The sequence below is a fragment of the Aquarana catesbeiana genome, linkage group LG05 (assembly GCF_042186555.1).
Source record: "Aquarana catesbeiana isolate 2022-GZ linkage group LG05, ASM4218655v1, whole genome shotgun sequence".
Classification (NCBI taxonomy): Eukaryota; Metazoa; Chordata; class Amphibia; order Anura; family Ranidae; genus Aquarana; species Aquarana catesbeiana.
Window position 1 is genome coordinate 529,053,311 of NC_133328.1, and position 25,552 is coordinate 529,078,862.

General features: G+C 43.3%; 1 pseudogene; it reads left to right on the forward strand.

The window, feature by feature from the left end:
* The first annotated feature begins 16,909 nt into the window (after positions 1-16,909).
* LOC141145229 (NXPE family member 1-like) overlaps positions 16,910-25,552 on the forward strand; it is an 83,686-nt pseudogene continuing 75,043 nt past the window's right edge.

Consider the following 25,552-nt stretch of genomic DNA (forward strand, 5'->3'; position numbering starts at 1 on the left):
ATAGCGTTCTGAGTAGAGAAAAACAGTTTTTCGTTTTCTGTGCTCGCAGAACAGGGTCTGGTTGCCCAGAGGCTTCAAAGAGATTTGGGTGGGAGAAGCCTCTACCCCTGTCCCCAGGGCCGGATTAGGAACATCATGGGCCTGGTGCTAAGGATTTTGGTGGGACTTTTTATAAAAATAAATAAGGGAGGGAGGATGAGAGAGAGGGGGGGGATGAGAGAGAGAGGATGCACATGAGCATGTGTGGGAGTGACAGCAACGCAGCCCGACCAAGGCAAGTGACCGAAGGCACAGAAGGAAGACCGGGTGAAGATGGAAGCGCTCGGGACCCGACAGATTGATCGCATCACTGGAGGGCTCACTCTGACAGGTAAGTGTACCCTAATGTGCTAATATGCTGTGCATGCTAGTACATTCTGGCATAACCTACCTCAGGGCTTCTAAAAAGTAGTACTGTTAGCGAAGTTTACTACCACTTTAATATCACAGGATCCCAGGAGCCTCTAATGGGGCCCCCTACTGACCCGGTGGCCATTGAGCAGTGCCCAAGTGCATAGTTGCCTACATTTAAAAAATATTTTTAGGGACACTTTTTTTTTTACAAGTGATATATATAGAGTAGCTGACATCCACTATGTTCCTCTATACATCACAGTAGTAATCACAAAATTAAATGAGTACTAATAATGGGCAGAACAAATATGAGGACTGAGAAGATTTCCTTTAGTTGAACTTACAAAAGTGTGCCCATTCTAGAGCTGGTAACATTAAGGATATTCAATATAATATTCAATATAATTTTAAAGAACTGTTTTTGTGGGTAAGAGGCATAGGGAGGAGTATGAATAGTATAAAAGTGGGAAGTATGCGCAGGTAAGGAAGAGAAATGTGGAGGGTATAACAGTGGGCACTATGTACAGGAGAGGAGTATGGAGGGTATGACAGTGGGCACTATGTACAGGAGAGCAGTGTGGGGGGTATGACAGTGGGCAGTATGCACGGGAGAGGAGTGTGGAGAGAAAGACAGTTGGCATTATGTACAGGAGAGGAGTGTGGAGGGTAGGCTGGGGGGAGATTTCTGTCAGCAGGGGGGTGTGAGGTGGTCATAGAGGGATATCAATCAGTGGGTGGGGGGGCAAAACTGGGAGTGATCTTTTGGAGTAGGGTCTTTCATCTGCAGGTTGGGAAATTGTCACCTGTAATATAAGTTGAAGGGAGGTGGCTAACATGGGAAGTGGCTGTGGAGTAACCTGGTTGGTGGTGAGTGTGAAATGGATGATGTGTTTCAAGTTTCTTTCACATTTGCGGTAATGCTTACTGCCCTCTGAAAAGTGATTTGTGGCGGATTGCTTTTCAACGAGTGGTATAGCAGCAGCTGACAGGCGTTCATGAGGTGCTACTGCCACCTCCTTATTTTTTTTTTATATTGCTGATGGTAGTTTTACATTGTTGGGCTATGCTGCTACTGCGAGCGAGTTTGGCTTGCAGTTGCAGAGTGGCCCCATTGAAATCAATAGGCGAGTTTGACAGGCGGTGCTGCCTGTCATACTCTGCAGGGTCCAAGCTGTCCATTGAGCTCAGTGCCCCAGACAAGAAGTGAGGAGAGGCACTGTGAGCTCATCCTCTCAGTCAGCTGCAAACAGAGTGTGCCTGCTTGTATTTAAACTGGCCACTCTGTATGTAGCTTCTGACAGGCTACGCAAGGAGCCCCATATCTCCAGAACCATAGATGATAGGAGCCCCATTTTGATAAGTGGTGGGGTAGGTCTTCAGCTACCTAACCCCCAAATTTGGGGTCTCTGTGACCCCTGGTCACCGAGCCACGACCCTGGAAGTCAATCGTTTTTTGCAGGCTTTTTTTGTGATTTTTTTTTTGGGGTAAATGGGCCTATCTTGAGATAAGAGGCCTGGAGTTGCAGCTCCAATAGCCCCTATGTTAATCTGGCCCTGCCGTGTCCTAAGCTTGATGGTCCTTCTTGCTGCCTAGACCAATACTTTGGCTGTGCTGACCATATTGCTGCCTGTAATGACCCAGGACGTTATGGACCATGTTTCTTCCTGCTGCTTGGACCAATACTTTGGCTGTGTTGACCATATATCTGCCTGCTGCCTCTACTGACTATGGACAGTATTTCTGCCTGGACACCTCTGCCTGCTACCTGGACCAATGCTTTGGCTGTGCTTTGGCTGTGCTTTGGCTGTGCTGACAATATCTCTGCCTGTACGAACTATGGACAGTATTCCTGCCTGCTGCCTGGATGATTGCTTTTGCTGTCACTGACCACATCCCTGCCTGCTGCCTGGACCGAATCTCTCCTCTGTGGACCACTGCACTTATAAAACCACAGGTAATCTTTTGTTATTTGGTATGTACATATTATGTGTTAGAAATATGAAGGGCCTTCAAGAAGGGGATCGGTAGTCAGAAAATTATATGTGTAATTTATGCTCCTAGAACGCCTGAAGGTGCTACTTGGATGTTGGGCCTCTGTATGTGGCCAGGCTGTGTAAAAGTCTCAAACATGTGGTATCGCCATACTCAGGAGAGGTAGCAGAATGTATTTTGGGGTGTCATTTTTGTTATGTACATGCTATGTGTTAGAAATATCTTCTAAATGGACAACTTTGTGTAAAAAAATGCGTTTTCATTTTTTTTCCACATTTTCTGGAAAAAAATGAACCATTCAAAAGACTCATTATGCCTCATACCTTGGGGTGTTTGCTTTCCAAAAGGGAGTAATTTTGTGGGTAATTCCATTGTCTTGGTGCTCCGGGGCCTTCAAAAGAGTAATAGGTGGTTGAGAAATGAGATGTGCAATTTATGCTCGTAGAAAGCTGTTGGGCCTCTGTATGTGGCCAGGCTGTGTAAAAGTCTCACACATGTGGTATTACCATACTCAGGAGGAGTAGCACAATGTATTTTTACCAAAGATATGTAGCAGTCTAAATTTTGGACCAAATTTATGAAGAAAAATTACTTATTACTTATAATTATTATTATCCTCAACTCACCCCTTCAATCTCCTCACGGATCTCAGACTTACTGAATGACATATCAGTATGGATGTCACATCACTTTCTCAAACTCAATCTTTCTAAAACTGAGCTTGTAATATTTCCTCCTTACCGTTCCCCCCCATGAATTTACCATTAAGATCAACAGCACAACCATTGGTCCCTCCACACATGCCAGAGTGCTGGGTGTAATCCTTGACTCTGACCTCTCCTTCAGCCTCCATATCCAATCACTGGCTAAATCTTGCCGCCTTAACCTCAGCAAAATCACCAGAATTCGACCCTTCCTGACTAATGACACCAAAAAGCAACTTATTCACTGCCTTAACTACTGCAACTCTCTCCTTAAAGTGGGGTTCCCATTTAAAAATACTGCAGCTGCTGACTTTTAATTGGACACTTACCTGTCCTAGGGTCCAGCGATGCGGGGGATCGAAGCCCTGCTCATCCCCCCCTCCGCTCAGCTGCGCCGGCATTCTAACTGTGGGCGCCCGGCTGTGGCTTCACAGCCGGGAACCCACTGCGCATGTGCGCGTCGCGCGCTTTCACTGGCCTCGCAATCATCTGGGACTGGTCACGTGTCCCAGATGATTGACAAGAGGGAGGGTGGAGAGACGATCTCCCTTCCTGCGCCGAGGGAAGTGATGTCAGGAGCCCAGGCACCAAAGGAGGCAGACTATGAGGGACCCCCTAGCAACAGGCATTTAGAGGTGAGTAAAAAAAACATTTTTCTCCAAATGTTTTTTTTTTTTTTTTTTAAACACTTTACTAATTTTTTTTTTTTTTTGGGTTGGAACTCCACTTTAACCACTTAAGGACCAGCCTCGTTTTGGATTTTAGGTGTTTACAGGTTTTTCTGCTAGAAAATTACTTAGAACCCCCAAACATTATATATGGTTTTTCTTCTAACACCCTAGAGAATAAAATGGCGGTCATTGCAATACTTTTTTTTGCGCCGTATTTGCGCAGCGGTCTTAAAAGTGCACTTTTTTTGGAAAAAATTCACTTTTTTGAATAAAAAAATAAGACAACAGTAAAGTTAGCCCAATTTTTTTTAATATTTTTTTAATATTTTTTTATATTGTGAAATATAATGTAAATTGATACCCAACATGTCACGCTTGAAAATTGCGCCCGCTCGTGGAATGGCGTCAAACTTTTACCCTCAAAAATCTCCATAGGCGACGTTTAAAAAATTCTACAGGTTGCATATTTTGCAGTACAGAGGAGGTCTAGGGCTAGAATTATTGCTCTCGCTCTACCAGTCGCTGCGATACCTCACATGTGTGGTTTGACCACCGCTTTCATATGCGGGCACTACTTGCGTATGCGTTCACTTCTGCGCGCGAGCTTGTTGGGACAGGGGGGTTTAAAAATTTTTTTTTTTTTATTTTTATTATTTATTTTACAATATTTTATTTATTTTTACACTGTTTTTTAAAAAAAAAAAATAGTGTCACTTTTATTCCTATTACAAGGAATGTAAACATCCCTTGTAATAGAAAAAAGCATGGCAGGACCTCTTAAATATGAGATCTGGGGTCAAAAAGACCTCAGATCTCATATTTACACTAAAATGCAATTAAAAAAAATAAATAAATAAAAGTCATTTAGAAAAATGACATTTGAAAAAATGTGCCTTTAAGAGGCGTGGACGGAAGTGACGTTTTGACGTCGCTTCTGCCCAGCAGTGTCATGGAGATGAGTGAGCGCCATCTTGGCCTCACTCGTCTCCAGACAAACCACGGAGGAGGACGCGATCGCCTCCACCACTACCGACGGCTCCGGTAAGCGGAGGAGGGCACCGGATCGCGGCGGGAGGGGGGGCCCCTCTCCCACCACCGATAAAAGTGATCTCGCGGCGAACCCGCCCCAGGGACCACTTTTATCTGACAGCCGGCCGCCGCATGAAAACGGGGATACCGGGGTTATGGCAGCTAGCTGCTGCCATAACAACGATATCCCCGTTCAAAGTTTGGACGTACATCATCTTGAAGTGGTTAATGACCTACCCTTACGCAGGCTATCCCCCCTTCAGTTTATTATGAATGCTGCTGCTAGACTAATACACCTCACTAATCGATCCATGACTATTGCCTCTCTCTGCTAATCCCTTCACTGGCTTCCACTACCCCACGTATAAAATTCAAAATGCTAACCACAACATACAAGGCCATCCACAACATCGCCCCCAGCTACATCACCAACCTCATCTGTAGATATCGCCCAAATCGTCCCCTCCGCTCCTCCCAGGACCTCCTGCTCTCTAGCTCTCTTGTTACCTCCTCCCATGCTCGCCTTCAGGACTTCTGCAGAGCCTCTCCCATCCTCTGGAATTCTCTGCCCTAGTATATCTGATCAGCCCCTAACCTGTCTACCTTTAGGAGAGCCCTGAAAACTCACTTATTCAGGGAAGCCTATCCCACACCCACCTAACAACTGTCCCCGAGCCACCCCCATCAAATCATTCCCTGCATCTATTACCTTTTGTACCACCACCCCCTCCCTTTAGAATGTAAGCTCTACGAGCAGGGCCCTCCTGTCCCTTCTGTATCGAACTGTACTGTAATTGTGCTGCCCCCCCCTTTACATTGTAAAGCGCTGCGTAAACTGTTGGCGCTATATAAATCGTGTATAATAATACTTATTTGCAAAATTTTACAATAGAAACTAAAAAAAAGTGTTTTTTTTTCCAAATGTACACTGTTTTTTCGCTTATATCGCAAAAAAAATAAAAACCCAGTGGTGATTAAACACCACCAAAAGAAAGCTCTATTTGAGAGAAAAAATTTATAAAAATTTGTTTGGATACAGTGTAGCATGACTGAGTAATTGTCATTCAAATTGGGAGAGTGCTGAAAGCTGAAAATTGGTCTGGGCGGGAAGGTGCATAAGTGCCTGGTATTGAAGTGGTTAAGGACCAAAGGCTTGACAAATAAGGATGATATTTATTCCCAAAAGGCAACCTAGCAGGCACCATTGTCACACTAGTTACACCAGTTAACCTCTATGCCCTGAATGCCAACCAAACAACATTTTTGAAAAGCTGTTAACATGACATTTTCACCTTTGCAGAGGGCACTTTTATAGTGGGAGGAGGTTTCAATGTAGCATTAGATCCTCTACTTGATGTCTCATGCAGCGCATCTTATTTGTCAATCACTAGACAAATTGATATTGAAATGAAAATGTTATCACATTTTGAAAGAAGCCAAACCTCATAAAGCTCTGGGACCAAGGAGGGTCACTTTATTTGATAGTATAAGTAATTTTCCTACATTGTTGTGCATCCATTTGTAAATGCATTTAATTCAGTCAGAGATGTCTACCAATGTATTCCCTAAGGAAGATAAGAAGAATGCCCTACAATGTTCCAGCTATCATCTGATCACTTTTTAAAACATAGATGCAAAACTCTTTACCAAAAATACTAGCTAACTATTCTAAGTCGGCTTGTGTCTGTTTCAGTATAGAAGCCCCCCCCCCTTCCCCCTTCTCTTTTTTTTTTTGAGGGACTAGCTGAAATCAATGGCAATAGGTAATAAAAAATTCCCCTCCCTCCTTTCCCTCTTCCCCTCTTCCCCTCTTTTCCCCTCCCCCCTTCCTAGACCCTTTTTTAGTGTTGGCCATGGCCGACAAGCAATCACCTTTTTTTTACCCCATAGGTATTGGGAAAGCTGCTTCAATTGATGCTCGGAGCTGTTTGTTTTTTTTTCTCTGTTTTATTTATTTTTTTATTTATTTGTTTATTTTTTTCCCCCCGATTTCTGAACCAGATTTCCCCTATTTCTGCGCTACAGCACCAAGCGGTTACTAACAAACTGTTTAGGGTTTCCTTTTTTGTTTTTTTGGGTAAAAGCCTGATCTGGCTACTCTCTAAATTTTGGAAGACGCCACCAGATGAGGGCAGGATAGATACCCTTTTGTCATCTTGGGTATTGTTTATTGGTGTTGTATGTGTATATGTTTTTGTTTGGAATGATTTGTTATGCATTGGTTATGCTATTACCAGGTATAGACTCCCTGGATTGGTGCTGCCCCTGAGATGTACATTAGGGTGTACACCTAGATTAAATTTGTTTTCTACTTCTCCTTCTTTCATTTATAATTTGACGTATAATGACGACACGTGATGTCTCATATAGTTACATAGTTACATAGTAGGTGAGGTTGAAAAAAGACACAAGTCCATCAAGTCCAACCTATGTGTGTGATTATGTGTCAGTATTACATTACATATCCCTGTATGTTGCGGTCATTCAGGTGATTATCTAATAGTTTCTTGAAGCTATCAATGCTCCCCGCTGAGACCACCGCCTGTGCAAGGGAATTCCACATCCTTGCCGCTCTTACAGTAAAGAACCCTCTACGTAGTTTAAGGTTAAACCTCTTTTCTTCTAATTGTAATGAGTGGTCACGAGTCTTATTAAACTCTCTTCTGCGAAAAAGTTTTACCCTATTGTGGGGTCACCAGTACAGTATTTGTAAATTGAAATCATATCCCCTCTCAAGTGTCTCTTCTCCAGAGAGAATAAGTTCAGTGCTCGCAACCTTTCCTCATAACTAAGATCCTCCAGACCCTTTATTAGCTTTGTTGCCCTTCTTTGTACTCGCTCCATTTCCAGTACGTCCCTCCTGAGGACTGGTGCCCAGAACTGGACAGCATACTCCAGGTGCGGCCGGACCGGAGTCTTGTAGAGCGGGAGAATTATCGTTTTATCTCTGGAGTTGATCCCCCTTTTAATGCATGCCAATATTCTGTTTGCTTTACTAGCAGCAGCTTGGCATTGCATGCCATTGCTGAGCCTATCATCTACTAGGACCCCCAGGTCCTTTTCCATCCTAGATTCCCTCAGAGGTTCTCCCCCCAGTGTATAGATTGCATTCATATTTTTGCCACCCAAATGCATTATTTTACATTTTTCTACATTGAACCTCATTTGCCATGTAGTCGCCCACCCCATTAATTTGTTCAGGTCTTTTTGCAAGATTTCCACATCCTGCAGAGAAGTTATTGCCCTGCTTAGCTTAGTATCGTCTGCAAATACAGAGATTGAACTGTTTATCCCATCCTCCAGGTCGTTTATGAACAAATTAAATAGGATTGGTCCCAGCACAGAACCCTGGGGAACCCCACTACCTACCCTGACCATTCTGAATACTCCCCATTTATCACCACCCTCTGAACATGCCCTTGTAGCCAGTTTTCAATCCATGTACTCACCCTATGGTCCATGCCAACGCACCTTATTTTGTACAGTAAACGTTTATGGGGAACTGTGTCAAATGCTTTTGCAAAATCCAGATACACCACGTCTACTGGCCTTCCTTTATCTAGATGGCAACTCACCTCCTCATAGAAGGTTAATAGATTGGTTTGGCAAGAACGATTCTTCATGAATCCATGCTGATTACTGCTAATGATATCATTCTTATTACTAAAATCTTGTATATAGTCCCTTATCATCCCCTCCAAGAGTTTACATACTATTGATGTTAGGCTAACTGGTCTGTAATTCCCAGGAATGTTTTTTGGGCCCTTTTTAAATATTGGTGCTACATTGGCTTTTCTCCAATCAGCTGGTACCATTCCAGTCAATAGACTGTCTGTAAAAATTAGTAACAACGGTCTGGCAATCACCTGATTGAGTTCCCTAAGTACCCTCGGATGCAAGCCATCTGGTCCCGGTGATTTATTAATGTTAAGTTTCTCAAGTCTAATTTTAATTCCGTCCTCTGTTAACCATGGAGGTGCTTCCTGTGTTGTGTCATGAGGATAAACACTGCAGTTTTGGTTACTGAAGCCCCCCGATTCACTCGTGAAGACTGAGGAGAAGAATAAATTCAATACCTTTGCCATCTCCCCATCCTTTGTAACCAGATGTCCTTCCTCATTCTTTATGGGGCCAATATGGTCTGTCCTCCCTTTTTTACTGTTTACATACTTTGGGATTTTTTTTGCTCTCCTCCGCTATGTGTCTTTCATGTTCTATCTTAGCCGTCCTAATTGCACCCTTACATTTCTTATTGCATTCTTTATAAATTCTGAATGCTGAGGATGATCCCTCAACCTTGTATTTTTTGAAGGCCTTCTCCTTTGCTTTTATATGCATTTTTACATTGGAGTTAAGCCATCCAGGATGTTTGTTCGCTCTTTTAAATTTATTACCCAATGGGATACATTGGCTAATGCCCTTATTTAATATGCTCTTAAAGCAAACCCATCTCTCCTCCGTATTCTTTGTTCCTAATATTTTATCCCAATTTATGCCTTTTAGCAAGGTTTGTAGTTTAGGGAAGTTGGCTCTCTTGAAATTCAGTGTCTTTGTGTTCCCTTCATGTTTCCTATTTGTGTGATTTATACTGAAACTAATTGACCTGTGATCGCTGTTACCTAAATTGCCCCGTATTTCCACATCTGTGATCAGGTCTGTATTGTTGGTAATCAGTAGATCTAGTAATGTTTTATTTCTAGTTGGTGCGTCTACCATCTGACCCATAAAATTGTCCTGCAAGACATTAAGGAACTGGCGAGCCTTAAATGAATGTGCGGTTCCCTCCGCCCAGTCTATGTCTGGATAATTAAAATCCCCCATTATGATAACACTTCCCATCCTTGCTGCTAATCCAATTTGTGATAGGAGATCCGTTTCCACTTCCTCCCTCAGGTTAGGGGGCCTATAGCATACTCCCAGTATTATTTTCCCCTTAGCTTCATCCCTTTGGAGCTCTACCCATAAAGATTCCACCTCCTCCCTAGCCCCCTCAGTGATGTCATCTCTCACATTCACTTGTACATTATTCTTGATATATAGGCATACCCCTCCCCCTTTTTTACCCTCTCTATCCTTGCAGTATAGGGTATACCCTTGAATGTTTGCCAGCCAATCATGAGAGCTGTTGAACCAGGTCTCTGAAATTCCCACAAAATCCAAATCCTCCTTGTACAACAGTATCTGTAGTTCACCCATCTTGTCCGCCATGCTCCTGGCATTAGTGAACATGCCACATAGTTTAGACTGGTCGCATATTGTCCTCGTATTGGGTGTTTCAAGATTGCAACTAGGACTTGCTACTATACTTACCTTGTGTTTTTGTGCTTTGGTTAACCTACCACTAATGCCCCCAATACTACCCTCTGGAATATCTTCCGCGCTGGCTATCACTGTCTCTGGACCCTCGCCCCCATCGCCTAGTTTAAAAACCCTTCTAACTTTTTGGCCATCTTCATTCCCAGCAGATCTGCACCCTCCTCATTTAGGTGCAGTCCGTCCCTTCTATAGTACCGGTTACTGACTGAGAAGTCGGCCCAGTCCTCCAGGAACCCAAACCCCTCCTTACTACACCAGCTCTTCAGCCACTTGTTTACTTCCCTAATCTCCCTCTGCCTTTCTGGTGTGGCTCGATGTACCGGTAGTATTCCTGAGAACACTACCTTGGAGGTCCTTTTCCTCAATTTAGCTCCTAAGTCCCTAAAATCGTTCTTTAGGACACTCCATCTGCCTCTGACTTTGTCATTGGTGCCAACGTGCACCATGACAGCCGGGTCTTCCCCAGCCCCTCCCAGTAATCTGTCCACAAGATCCATGATGTGCCGAACCCGAGCGCCCGGTAGACAACATACTGTTCGGCGCTTCAGGTCTTGGTTACAGATTGCCCTCTCTGTCCTTCTAAGAATTGAGTCCCCTACCACCAGAATCTGTCTTTCCTTTCCCTTTGCTGCCCCCCCACTCTCACTGGAGGAGTTCTTCCCCTGGCAGCTAGGAGAGTCCCTCATCTCCAGCACTGCTGGTCCCTAACTGGTTTCACCAATGTCACTCAATGGAGCGTACTTATTGGGATGCTCCAGTCCTGGATCGGCCTCTCTGGCACTTAACCCCTCTACCCCTCCTGACTGTCACCCATCTACTCTTTGCTAGTGCCTGCACCTCTTTGTCTCCACCCGCCTCTGTGCTGGCCCCTGCCGGCACCTGCCGTGTACGTTCCTGGCTCACCTTTAGTATGGAGGGACTTCTCAGTGCTGACAGTTGCTTCCCCAGATTCAGAACCTGGGCTTCCAGGGAAACAATGTGCTTACATTTTGCACAGCAGTATTCGCCCTCGATCGGATGATCAAGGAACGCATACATGCGGCAAGATGTACAAAGAGTTGCCTCTCCACACCCGCCGGGCATCGTACCTATTAAATTTAGTGAGGATTTGGGGATTTTACCCTGTCCAAATTACCTAACAGCTAGCTTCCTGGCTCTAATACTCAAGACAATACACAGGTACACGACAATACAATACACAGGTACACAACAAGACAATACACAGGTACACAACAAGACAATACACAGGTACTCACAGACCTACGTGCACTCGCAATACACAAGTACACAGTACACAATACACAAGTACTAACGATCCACACACACTACTCAGACAACACTCAGATACTCACACTGCACAGGTACTATGACCCCTGTTATAACCTTCTGTTTTAAACTCTGTTTTTTTAACTCCCACTTATTCCAGCTCCACTTACACCAAGTTCCACAGCTTCAGACTGAGCATGCTCAGACTGAGTCCTACAACCAGTTAAATAGGCACCTGTGAGCAATTAACCACACCCCTTAATTGATAGACTGACCGTTTTCAGGATATTATCCTGGAATGTTCGGGGACTTAATTCTAAATTTAAGAGGGCGATACTTTTTAGACACCTTAAATTACATTCTCCACATATGATGCTTTTACAGGAGACACATCTCAGGAGCAGCAAGTGTTTGGCACTAAAAAAGCCATGGATTCAGCAAGCCTTTCATTCTTCTTATTCTACATATGCAAGAGGAGTATCGATATTAATCAGTAAATCTCTTCCATGTATAATGGAACAGGTCTATACTGATCCCCAAGGCAAATATGTAATAATAGTATTTACGGTGTGGGGTACACAATATATAGTAGTAGGGGTGTATATTCCCCCTCCTTTTTCTTCGTCCACCCTATACTCAATCTTGGAGAAAGTAATTTCGTATTATCAGGCAAAACTGTTGTTGATGGGTGATTTCAATGCCATTATGGCCCCTGACCTGGACAGACCTGTTCCCCCAAAACAATTTTCTACAGATTTACTTACCTGGGCTCAAGTAATGGGCGTAACTGAGGTCTGGAGGTGGAAACATCCTGAGACTAGAGCCTACTCTTGTTTTTCTGCCACATATAAAACCTCTTCTCGTATTGACCTCGCCTTTGCTAATCCGACTATGCTGTCTGATGTATTAGATGTATCATTTCTACCCAGCGGACTCTCAGATCACTCGCCATTACTTCTTTAAATTCATGCCCCATCCAATAGAACTGCAGCCCTTTGGCGCTTGGGGACCCACTGGCTTTCTCATGTAGACCTGACGACCAATATCTCACCACGATTGGCGGAATATTGGGAGTTTAATGAGGGATCCTCCTCTGTTGCAATGATATGGGACTCCTTCAAGGCCTTTTCCAGGGGACAATATATCTCCTCTATTGCTGGGATTCGCAGGGAACAGGCAGCCGTTGCAACAGCGCTACAGCAAACTGTGCAACGTCAGTCTGATATTTATACTACTGACCCTACTAATATCCATTTTGACCTCCTGAATGCTGAAAAACATAAGCTACATCTCCATCTCACTGAGATCACCAGATCAGATCTATATCGGAATAAACAAATGTTCTTTGAATAGGGGGACCGTAATGGTCGTCTACTAGCGATGTTGGCACAGCCGGATTATCCTCCAACAGTGATTCCCAATGTGGTGTCTGCCTCAGGTGCATCAGTTTCTTTATTACCAGATATATTAGAGGTCTTTCGCCAATATTATAATTCTCTTTATACCTCTGTGTTGCCTTCTGACTTTCAGCCCAAGGATTTGGCATCCTGGCTAGACCCATTGGCTTTAGGCTGGCTTTCAGATAAAGAAAGAAAATCTCTGGTGGGGCCAATAACCCCGGAGGAGGTACTGAGAGCAATTGAATCGTTTCCGCGGGGGAAGTCTCCAGGTCCGGATGGCCTCCCCATAGAGTTTTATAAGACACATGGGAATATATTAGCTCCCAAGCTAGCACAACTTTATTTTCAATGCCTGACAGATGGAGCCCTTCCAACTTCTATTAGCCATGCCCATGTTATACTAATTCATAAAGATATAAAAGATCCCTCATTGTGTGCCTCCTATAGGCCAATTGCCCTACTTAATACAGATTTTAAAATTTTGACTAAATTACTTACCATCAGACTACAGCCACTATTACCATTTGTTGTAGATATTGATCAAACTGGCTTCATGGCCAACAGGTCAACCGATGTAAATTTGAGACGTTTGTTTACTAATATACATGCAAAGCATTTGAATGAAGGTACTAGGGTGGTGGCCTCCTTAGATATTGAAAAGGCCTTCGATACTATCGAATGGCCTTTTCTTTGGGAGGTCCTTAGAAGGATGGGGTTCCCCCTGATCTTTATTAAATGGATACAGATAATTTATCAAAACCCCACCTCAGCTATCACGTTGGGAGGTAGCTTATCACAGTCTTTTTCTCTGTCAAGGGGTACTCGACAGGGCTGCCCCCTCTCTCCAGCCCTTTTCGCCATAGCGATGGAACCCCTGGCGGAGGCTCTCCGTACTTCCCTTCATGTTAAGGGATTGCGTGTTGGCTGGCTGGAGGAAAGGGTCGCCTTGTATGCGGACGACCTACTCCTCTTTCTCAATGACGCAGGACCATCACTTAGGGGGGCCCTACAGGTCCTCAATTCTTACTCCGCAGTCACAGGCCTTAAAGTAAACTGGGAAAAGTCGCTTCTATTTCCTATAGACTTTGTGGCTCGTGCTACTGCTGATATGGATACCCCCTAAGATGGGTGGAGAATTTTAAATATCTAGGGGTGGTGGTTTCCAGACAGGTTTCAGACTTTATATCTCTAGATTTAACACCTGTGATCCAGGAGACTCAACAACGGCTGAAGGTATGGGAGTCATTACCCCTTTCATTGTTAGGACGCATAAATTTAATAAAAATGAATGTATTACCTAAATTCACATATTTATTTCGACACTCTCCCCAGTGGATCCCTAAATCTTTCTTTGCAAGGCTACATCTTATTTTCTCAGCATTTATATGGAGATCAAAGCCCCCTAGGTATAGCTGGGCAACATTGGTACGCCTGACCTCCCAAGGTGGCCTGGCATGTCCAGATTTCCATAAATATTACTTGGCTTCTCAGCTAGTAACTACGGCCTGGTGGCTTAACCCAGATACCTCAAATTCCGCTACTCAGGTGGAGGAAGCAGCAGTGCTGGAAACCCTAGAGGCGCTGAAATTTTTGATCTTTCGGGGCCCTCGTGCTCCATATTCATTGACACCATCTATGCTTACCATGCTACGTGTATGGGGAGAGGGCCTCAAAATTGAACGATATCCCCTACAGGGAATATCACCTAATGCTCCCCTCTGGTTAAATCCCACTCTGGAGCATTTCTATTCACTACCCGACCCCTATGCTTGGACTAATTTTAAGATAAAAACAGTGACACAGATCATTTTGGATAAATCTTTGATTTCTTTTTCCCAATTAATCTCTGATTTCAATATCCCTCAGTCGTATTATTTTCGTTTCCTTCAACTCTCCCATGCCTTCAGCTGTCAATTCTCTGGCTCTCCTCTACAACTAGTCCAATCTGCCTTAGAGAAGCTTCTTAGGTTGGATTGCACAAAGAATGCTGCATCTAAATTGTATCTTCACTTAACAACTGCCTCTCTCCCTGATTTAGAGAAATTAAGATCAAAATGGTCTAAGGATATCCCTGAACTTAATGAGGATGATTGGGATAATATATGGGACTCTCCCTTCAACTCTCTCGTCTCCTTGAGAGACAGACTTATTCAGTTTAAGGTAGTCCACAGGGCATATTACACCCCCCATATATTAAATAAAATTAATTCAGACTCTGCTCCTGGTTGTTGGAGATGTGGGGAGATTCCTGGAGACTTTACCCATATATTCTGGACTTGTCCAGCTATCGTAAGGTATTGGGAAGAAATGCTAGCTTTTATATTCAAAATAACATATATCCCACTGCAACGATCAATGCCAATATGTATTCTAGCTCAATAGCCTCCCAGAGGAATATGACTCTTTGCAATCTCTCCATTAGTTATTGGGCTCTAGGTGTACATATGTAACACGGGATGACACCTTTCTCTAAAATTAAACTGGCATAGGAACCAGGTATGACCAATGTATGTATGTATGTATGTGGGGTTTGTTTGTTTGTTTTTTGTGTATTTTGTTTTCTATGTATATAGTTTCTTTAATTGCTGCAAGTATTCATTTTTGTTTGTTGTCTGTTTTTTTTTAAATTAATAAAAACGTATATTAAAAAAAAAAAAAATATTAGCTAACGGCCTTCTCCAAATGATTCAGCAGATTATTTGTATCAACCAAGTAGACTTTGTTCCTGGGGAAAACCTCTGGAAGTGGATAGGGGGAATCAATTCTCAACATAACACCACAGTGAGAAATAATGATGCAATTTCTGACCATTCTGACTTGCATAATCTTGCTCACATTTTGGCTGGAGGTACCAACAGCATGAGGGATCCATGTTATATATCTTTTGGGTGTACATGGTGTTAAATGGCCCCGATCTCCTCTTCTCAGGTCAGGGGGTGGGGGCAGGGCTGAGCTACTCTTTGTATCCATTGACACATACACTGCTCCTCAGCCTTGCCCCGGTCCCTCATCACTGGATTTGATTGACAGCAACAGGAGCCAATGGCTCCCGCTGCTCTTACTGATTCCAGTGAGGAGGGGGAGAGAAAGAACAGCGCCGCTGCTCTTGGGCACAGCACTGGGTCTAGATCAGGCTTGGGGGAGCTGACAATAGAAGTGTTTTTAGCTTAATGGAGAGAATGCCTTAGGGTAAAAAAACTTCAGCCTTTACAACCACTTTATAGGCATCTCCCAAGTATGTCATTTGAAAAAGTGGTGTTTATGTATGTTGCTCTCAAAGTTACATTAAGAGGACTCTCTCCCTGCTGTATATTTTTTTATATTGCTTTGGCTTTTTTAAATGTCCCACATGGCAGTGCCCAGCTCCTATGCTTTTTTGCCTATTAGCCTTCAAAATGACCAGACTTTAGTATCAAGATTCACCCCCTATAGATTTAAATAGGGTTTGATGTTATGTTCAGGTTTCCTGGACTGGGATTAGACAACTGCCTGCTAATTGAACCTGGGGAGATTCATTTATCCCTAGTTGTTGATAAATACAGTCCTTACTAAAGATCTATTGTTCATTTTGTCGTTTGACATTCTTGTCTTGCCCCCAGGAGACATATCATCTTGGTCCCTTTCAGTTCAACTGCTTGTGTTTGTAGCTTCTCTGTTTTGTTCTTATTCTTTTTTAGATTTTAAATATCTTTTTGACATATTTTATTGTTATATGTTAAAAAATCAAACAAATAAAAATGAAGAGAAATGTGAAACAGCTTATACACTGTCCTTTAAAATTTTCATGCTGCTATGCTTTATGTTGTCTAAAAAAGCTCAAATAACAACTAAAAACATTTTAAAACTAAGTGAACAAAAGTTTTTATTTTGGGATTTCTTGGTACCTCTTGATATGCCAATATTATGGTGTTACATTTCTTTGTTTGCCTATTATTTCAAAGGTATAGTCATTTAACATCCCCATTGACCCAATGCTAATTACAGATGCAGTGAGATTTTGTTGATGTCAAACAGACAATCTTTATCTAGTCCACTGGATTATAGAGGGCACCTCCTTTGTGAGTAATAATTTTACTTGGTTAACAACATACCAGAGTATTTGGCATACTACACAATGAGTTTTAATTTCTTATATCCCTTGCTAAGTGGGAAGGTAATAGTATTGTGGAATGGAGTGAAACCTGTTCCTTGTGCTCTCGGAATGCCCTTGGAGTATTACTGCAGTGATATTACCTAGGGATCTGGGAAGGCTATGACTGACCTTACCATTGTGGGGGTCTTTGTATGAGGTAAGAGGCAGCATGAACTGGTGGTTGAGCACAGCAATGGAGCACATTTTTCTGCACATGCATTTTGATTGAAACGCTCATGTTTGATGCACTTTCATCATTGTGGCTGATACACAATATTGGTGGACTTTCATATGATTTGCATTAATTATGTATTTATATATTCATTTATATAAATTTCATTTCAGATTCGTGGTGTTTTTTTTTATTACATTTTTTTTATTTGTATATTTATTTATATATATATTTTTTTTGTATTCACTTCATGAATTTAGAATTGTATGATTTCTCTGTTTTCAATTGATGATCACTTAGATTGTGTTTATTATCCTTTAGATTAGTATATGGTTTGGGTTGCGGTGCACTATTATTTGATATAACATAAATATACAGACTGTCTTCCATGTTTGAATTTGTATGTTAAGAAATACTGTAATATGTTAATATACAACCATTCTGCACTTTTTTCCTGCAGATGCAATGCGAGTTCAGGCATACACCTTACACATTGCCAAGACATTGCATGTGATCGGCACCGCAGTGTGGGTGTGAATCACGTGTGATGTCTATGTTTGCACAAGTGTGAACCTATACTAAAGGTCAGCAGCTACAGAATGTGTAGCTGCTGATTTTTAATTTTTTCGCTGGGGGGGGGGGGGGGGGGGGGCTGCGGAACTCCTCTTTAAGTGATATATTTATGAAGAAGTGAAAGTGACATTCACCAAACATTCACTTCAGGTGAACCATTGTTTGTTTTAAATTAAAGTGATTGATTCAAAATTCAAATTCACTGCTTTATAAATTTGCTCCACTTACCATTGGATACACTTTCCTAACCTATTGTTCCCAAATTCAACTGTAACAAGTGCAACAAGTAAAACAGCTACACAGAATTTAAGACTCCTTCAATTTTCACATCCAAGAATGGAATGTTGTCATACGTTTTGTTTTTTTCAGTTAAACAAATAATAGCTTTGTCTGGTAAAGGTTTTGAAGTGATCTAATTGTGAGTTGAGTACACACCCTTTGCTTGAAATGATGACAGGTGTAACCACTGCTCTGTACCTTCATCTGAATGTCATAAAGACGTTGACTACTTCACAGAACACTTGAAACCAAGAACATCGTAGGTGTTGTTTGTATATTTCCTTTGCTGTTTCAATATAGAATGCATGTATATCATTTTTAACAAGCAAATTCCTACCTTTTTTCTCACCCCCTCTTCGAGCAGATAGCACAATTGTCATTCTAACATATAAGAGTCTACTAATTATGGCTACTGTATTTTGCCTTCTCTTAAGCCTGATTTACAATCAAAAAATAAAAAGGGAACATTGATAGACTGATAATTTTTTTAAAGTAATTATTACCTTAGTCCATTATCTGCTGTATACATTATTATAGCCACTGGACTATACCTTCTACCTCCATTCATAAGGTGCCAGTAGGTGTATAAATGTATATTAGACATGTTTGTTAATTGTAGACTTCGGGTTCATGCACTCATGTGTGATAACAGGCAGGGTGTTGCAGGCATGACTATAAATTTGACTTGCTGGTGATACATGTACATGCAGAAGGAAAGCAGCACCCAGCAACTGCAGCACTGGTAGACAGCAGCTTTCAAAGCATGAAGGTGGTCAGGGCACAGGACAAAGTCAGTAGCAGATGAGCAGCTGACTAACAAGTTGGTAAGAAGTCACAGGACAAGGAAAAAAGCTGAATTAACAAGCACAGAGATTGGGGATGATTTACTAAAACTGGAGAGTGCAAAATCTAGTGCAGCTGTGCATGGAAAACAATCAGCTTCCAAGTTTTATTGTCAGAGCTTCATTAAACAATGTCTTGATTATTGGTCTAATTCTGTGACCAAATGTCATTATTGTAAACTTTTAAACTGATGAACTTTTGGAATAAATTTAACTATTTTTATTTTTAGCTCTATACACATCTTTTAAATCCCACCATTTTATGAGGGAGTGGGGTGCTCTCTTCAATCTATTCTATATTCATCAGGGATGTGGATGTGTTGGACTGTCTCTAGAAATTGTCCAGCATACTGTATATATAAATTGAACAAAATGAAGTTAGAAGCTGATTGGTTTCTATGCAGGGGCGGAACTACCACCATAGCGACCCATGCGGGCACTATGGGGCCCGCAGCCGAGTGGGGCCCAGTGAGGATGAGAGCACCGCCGGCACAGTCTCCCAGCCAGGGGAAGAGAGAGGAAAGGAAGAGGCGAGCTGTCTGTATCAGCAGAGAGCTGAATTGCCCGATGTAATAGCTTTCATTAGAACTTCCAGTGTTCCCGGGGCTCACGTCACATAGCTCCACCTCTTGGCATGGCGCCTTTGATGGACAGAACGGCGATCCAATGCGGGACATGTGACGTCATCAAAGGCGTTGGGCCAAGAGGTGGGGCTATGTGACGATGAGCCCCGGGAAGACAGGAAATTCAAATTAAAGCTATTACAGCGGGCATTCCTGCTCTCTGCTGATCCGGGTGGCTTGCCTCTTCCTCTGCATAGGTGGGGCTGTATGGGGCACAGGCAGACCAGGCTGTATGGGGCACAGGTCACGCTGTATGGGGCACAGGTTACGCTGTATGGGGCACAGGTCACGCTGCATGGGGCACAGGTCACGCTGCATGGGGCACAGGTCACGCTGCATTGGTCACGCTGCATGGGGCACAGGTCACGCTGCATTGGTCACACTGCATGGGCACAGGTCACGCTGCATTGGTCACGCTGCATGGGGCACAGGTCATGCTGCATTGACACTAGGGCAGCTGTGGAGGGGGGGGGGGCTGTTTGCAGGGAGCCCCATACAACATTTTGCGATGGGGCCCTGCTATTTCTAGTTACTCCCCTGTTTCTATACACAGCTGCACCAGATTGTGCACTCTCCAGTTATAGTAAATCTCTCCTATAGTCAGAAGGGAATCATAGAATTGGTAATTGTAACAGGTTCAGATGAAAGGCTGAAGTGGGAAGTCAAAGCAGGTCACAGAGCAAGTGTCAATGATGGTGCAGAGAAAGGCAAAGGAACAGACCAAGTAACATGCATCTGAAGACCACTTTAAGTCTTTAGGTAATGCATTTTTACTTTTGCAGCCAAATTGGGATAAAACTTGCCATATATTTGTTACATGTTCCTATTCACATAGCATATTTTTAAACAAATATATAAAATTGCTGCTAACGTTTTACTTGATATTTTTCTGAAAAATACAAAACTGAAGTATTCTCATGCTTTGCAATGTTAAGGAGGGGGCTGGGGAATGTTTACCAAAATTATCCCTATCTGTAATGTTCTGGAAGATCTCATTATCATTTGCATAGCTCCCAACTGTCCCTGATTTCGAGGGACTGTCCTTGATTTGGAAAAATGTCCCTCTTTCCTCCTCATTTGTCCCTCATTTTGGTCTGATCTATATAGTTGTATATAAAATGCAATATTTATCTTTCAAAAAGTGTCAGTGCTTTACAATCCAATTTCTAAATTTGAATGCTGCATTTGTAAATATCAAAAGCCAGCATAAAAGTATAGTAGTGGTAAAAAAACTTGTGGGCTTAACTAATCTTCTTTTTTATTTTTTTTTTAATTTAAAGTATAATTCTCCTTTTTAAAGTGACATGTTCTATGCCTACATAGTTTTGCTAATAGGTGTCCCTCGTTCCCATCTCAAAAAGTTTGGAGATATGCATTCATTTTCTTTTTTTTTCTTTCTGTTTTCACCTGGTGATCTGGCCAGTATTATATCTCCTGCATTAGGCTCCATTCACACAAATGCGTTTTTTCATGCTTTTTGCAGAAACGCAGGACTTTTTTTTAACATGGGTTCCTATAGAACACGTTCACATTAATGCATTTTTGTGCCTCTGCATTTTAAAAAGGGTCAGGGACTTTTTTAAATGCATTTTTAGTTCATTAGACTTCAATAAAGAAGCTGCAGAAAAGCATATAGTGCGTTTTTACTGTGTTTTTTACAGTGATTTTTGCCATAATTAGCATTTTTTAATCTGCCCAACAAATTTTCACCCCAAAAAAAGCACAAAAAAACGCAAAATGGGAATCGCTGTAAAAACACGGCAAAATCTGTTCATACAATGGCGTTCCGGAATGCGGGCGGAATCATCACGATTCCAAGTTGCTGCAAATCGCAGGACGCCCTTGCAATCTTAGTTACTTTGAATTGCACCCAAATCGCGGCATGATTTTGCCACAATTGTCACCTGACGAATCTCAGTAAAATTGTGCAAACAGGATCGTGGGGCGCCTGTCGCCCCAAAGAAGCTCCTGAACTTCTTTTGGGCGACAGGCATCAATGATTCTGTGCGATTTTACTGTGATTTGTCAGGTGACAATTGTGGCAAAATTGCCTTAGAGTGTCCCCACTTTGGATGAAGAAGCATAGGGGCACCATTGGATGGCAGCATTGTCAGTCTGGGGAAGGGAAGTGTTAGATCTATTGTAGTGAAACCAAACTCCAGCTCACACTTTATAAGCAGTTACAAAAAACAAAAAAGCTGATCATTGTAAGCACCCCTGCTAGTGTTATATGGCTTGTCTAATCTCTGTAAGGTGCTGTTCACCCTGCCATTAAAAGCAGGTGTTTGAGATGCATTTTTAATGCTCTTCAAATGCCTAGTAAAGCAGTCTTCAACTGATAATATGGACAGTGCACAGAGCTGTTCACATTATGAACATAATAAAGTGTTCGCATTTCTGCTCTTCAAAAATGAAGCTACATGTCGAATTTGAAAGGAGTTGAAGCATCTCAAGTCCTTCCATTCAAGTCTATGGTAACGTACCATAAACACGCTGACATGAGTTTGTGACACGATAGGCCTTGTTCCCCCCCAAAAAAAATAGGTGCATTTGTTCAGTGTCAGTATTTTGACCAAGTGTAAACAAGGCCTAACTGATAAAATCTGCTGGAGAGCTTGGTATTTTGAAAAACACTGGCTTGGTGCTAAACATAAATATATACAATATATAAATAAATGAATGTAAGAGTATAAGACAGAACATCCAGTGATTATAAAGTCCACTTAAAAAAAAAACATATTAAGACTGGGTTCACATATGTGCGATGCGGGAACCAGTGCGATTCCAGCGCTGGTTCCCGCATCGCTCCTTTCCCGCAGGCAGTTCACACTGCCTTCTGCGAACCGCTGCGGGTGTCGTTAACTTTGACTCCCTCAGTTTAATTCACAGATCGCAGTGCGAACTTTGAACTCGCACAGGAATCGGATTGCATAGGTGAGAACACCCATGCGATCCGATTGTAATGCGGGGAAAAACAAGTCCCTGCACTATTTTCTGTGCGTATCCAATGCGAGTTCAGCCATACAACTGCATTTCTCAGAGATCGCATGTGATCGGCACCTACGGTGCGGGGGCGAATCACATGCGATCTCTGAGATCGCACTAGTGTGAACCCAGGCTAAAGGTGAAAGCAAAAACATGTGATATCCATCCATCTCGGAGACACCGGAAATGACGCCACTGTCTCCGAGACCCGTAAGTCCGTGGTGAGGAGGCGATCAGCCGCTATTGTTCTTTGGATGTTATATATGTTATGAACAAGAAAAATTCCTGTAAGTATTTTTAATCTATTAAAGAAAAATGTTTTGTATAGCATAATAGGCTATTCCTTTGTGTATTCTGAGTACCCGGTCCCTAGTGGAGTTACCTACAACGAAAAAGGAAGAGTACAAAAGGAAGCCATCTATTTGGAGACACATCAAGTTAGCAACTCAAGATTTGTGTAAAAAAGGTGCAGTATGACCTGTGGTGGGTCATGGAGCAAGGTGAGCGGGCATTGCACCTATAGGTGTTTGCTGGAAGCTGTTTCTGACACATAGCTGTCTGCACATACAGTAGATGGCTATCATCTGTGTTTTACTTTCACCTCTAATATTGTTTATTGAAGTGGACTTTACAATCACTGGACGTTTTGTCTTATACGCTTACATTCAACTATTGATATATTGTATGTATTTATGTTTAGCACTAATGATTGTCCTTGGCATTTTATTCAAGGAATTTATGTATGTCTTTTTTCCTTTGTTGAATAGCGCACTATTCCTTTCTTTTGCATATGCATTTAGAGTGGCATGAGTTATGCTAGTAATCGTGCAGCAGTTCCTTATTATTTTATTCACTACTATTTACATAGCAGCGCATAAGCACTTCACATTATAACACTTACTGGCTGGATCACCAGATGAAAATAAAAGAAACAAAGCCTAAAAAGGAAAATGCAGCCATTGCATCTAATAAATGGTAAGCTGCAATATAATAATTTGTTTCTTTTGTGTTTGGTACGACTTTAACCCTTTCACTGCCAGGCCCGTACGTCATATAAACGGGGGGGGGGGGGTTACACATATGGTGTGCAAATCCAACAAGCAGACTCCTGCCTGTCAGGAGGAAGCATTCCAGCAGCTGCCTGATTGCTTCGACAAACCCCCAGAAATGTGCCCCCCCCTGCACATGCGCCCTCCCCCCCACTATGTATCCCTGGTTCCGCTTGCCCATCTGCAAGCCCAGGACCAGCATTGCATCTGCCAACAGGTAGGGAGGAGGGAGTTGACCAGACCCATGTCCACTCTCTTCCACTTCTTGTTGCTGACCTTTAAAGCTACGTGTTTGCCGTCACTTCCGGGTCCGCCTGTCAGTCTCCCTGACCAGCATGGCTGGTAACGAATGTAACGCAATGCGATCTGCATTGCATTACATTCAGTGGAGCACAGAGGAGACATGCAGGGTTTTTTTAGACTTCGAATGTCTCCTGAAAGAGAACCTTTCACCAAAAAATCATCACAAGGGGACTTTTTGTCCTTTATGTAATAAAAAAATAACACAAAGTAACAAAAATAGTTTTTAAATTGTAAAAAATGTAAGTTACACTCAAGCAAATAAAATCTCCCCTAAACATTTTTGACCCCCCCCCACCCCCACATATATTCTCATACAAGCATAAACCCAGTGGTGTATTTAGGTTTTGTGCTGCCCTAGGCCTGACTAAACTCGCGCACTCCCTATGACCCACCCCTTCCTTCAAGGCCACACCCCTTCCTTTTTAAGATCTGCCCTGTCATCTTCATGGGAGGAGGACAGAGGGACGCCGCGGGAAGAGGACAGAGAGGGACACCGCAGGAGGAGGACAGAGGATGCGGCATCTTTTCATTTGGGGGGTAAGGGGATATGTGCTGGGTGCTTTGGGAGGGGAGAGGACATGTGCTAGTGGTGGGGGAAGGATCAGACCCCCCCACTAGCACATATCCTCTCCCCTCCCAAAGCACCCAGCACATATCCCTTTACCCCCCTCCCATTACTCCAGGTGTGCATCTGTTATCTGCCCCCCCTTCCCAGTTACTGTGTCCCCCTCCACTGTAAACTATACACAGACCTCAGACCAGCAGCGCGACTCTTGCACTGAAGTTGTGTCCCTCCTCTGTGGCTCCTCCTCCTCCTGGCTGTGTATACTAGAACATTGGAGTAGAGGAGGAGCTGAAGAGTGTGTGTGGCTGACAGTGGGGAGAGAGGTGTAGGCTGCTACGGAAAGCCGTTCGCCGCTTGTGTGACCCCGGGCGGCAAGTGTCTTGGGTGCCCACACTAGCACACTCCTGTCTGGCCAGTTACCGAAGCACAGTGCCGGAACTTGTTGTGGCACTGAGCTCTGGGACAGTGGCATCACTAGGGTTGGTGTCACTTGGTGCAATAAAAATTGTGCCACCCCCCCTATTTTTAGACCGGAGGCCCAGCGTTGGAGCTCATTGTGGCAGTCAATAAGGCCCAGAGGATATCAAGTTAGGTACTTCCTAATGGCTCAGTCCCTGGAAACAGTAATGGATAATGGCCAACAGGCCCTCTTACCAACCCGGTGAAACAGCAACAGTGATCCCTCTGGCTGGACTTTCGCTCAATCTGGGTTGCTCAGGTGACTCTAGTCAGTAGTGTAGTATGTCTTTACCCTGGCAGTGGCTCCGTCTTTCTCCCCCTCTGGTGGTGCGGGTACAGCGTGGCTCCCTCTCTGGTGCAGGAACAGCGTGGCTACCTTCCTGGTGGTGCGGGAACAGCATGGCTCCCTCTCTGGTGGTGCGGGTACAGCATGGCTCTCTCTCTGGTGGTGTGGGTACAGAGTGTCTCCCTCTCTGGTGGTGCAGGTACAGCGTAGCTCTCTCTGGTGGTGCGGGTACAGCGTGGCTCTCTCTCTGGTGGTGCGGGTACAGCATGGCTCTCTCTCTGGTGGTGCGGGTACAGCATGGCTCTCTCTCTGGTGGTGCGGGTAAAGCGTGGCTCCCTCCCTGGTGGCGCAGGTACAGTGTGGCTCCCTCTCTGGTGTTGTGGGTACAGCATGGTTCCCTCTCTGGTGGTGTGAGTACAGCGTGGCTCCCTCTCTGGTGGTGCGGGTACAGCGTGCCTCTCTCTCTGGTGGTGCCAGTACAGCATGGCTCTCTGGTGGTGTGTTTACAGCGT